The sequence below is a fragment of the Penaeus monodon genome, chromosome 32 (assembly GCF_015228065.2).
Source record: "Penaeus monodon isolate SGIC_2016 chromosome 32, NSTDA_Pmon_1, whole genome shotgun sequence".
In the NCBI taxonomy this organism is placed as follows: Eukaryota; Metazoa; Arthropoda; class Malacostraca; order Decapoda; family Penaeidae; genus Penaeus; species Penaeus monodon.
In genome coordinates, this window is record NC_051417.1 from 36988362 (window position 1) to 36988626 (window position 265).

The window sequence follows — 265 nt, forward strand, 5'->3', positions numbered from 1 at the left end:
GACAAACATTACATAATAAGGGAGCACCAACATATGAACTAACAAAAATAGCAAAAGGAACACAGAACATGGGAACAAACACGAGAACACATAACAAGGGAATAATCACGAGAATACATGAGCACTGAAAACGAGAACAAACATGAGAACACAGAATACGGAACAAACACAAGAACACAGGATACGGGAACAAACACAGGATCACAGGAACACAGAACACGCGAGCAAACACGGGATCATAGGAACAAAGAACACGGGATCACAA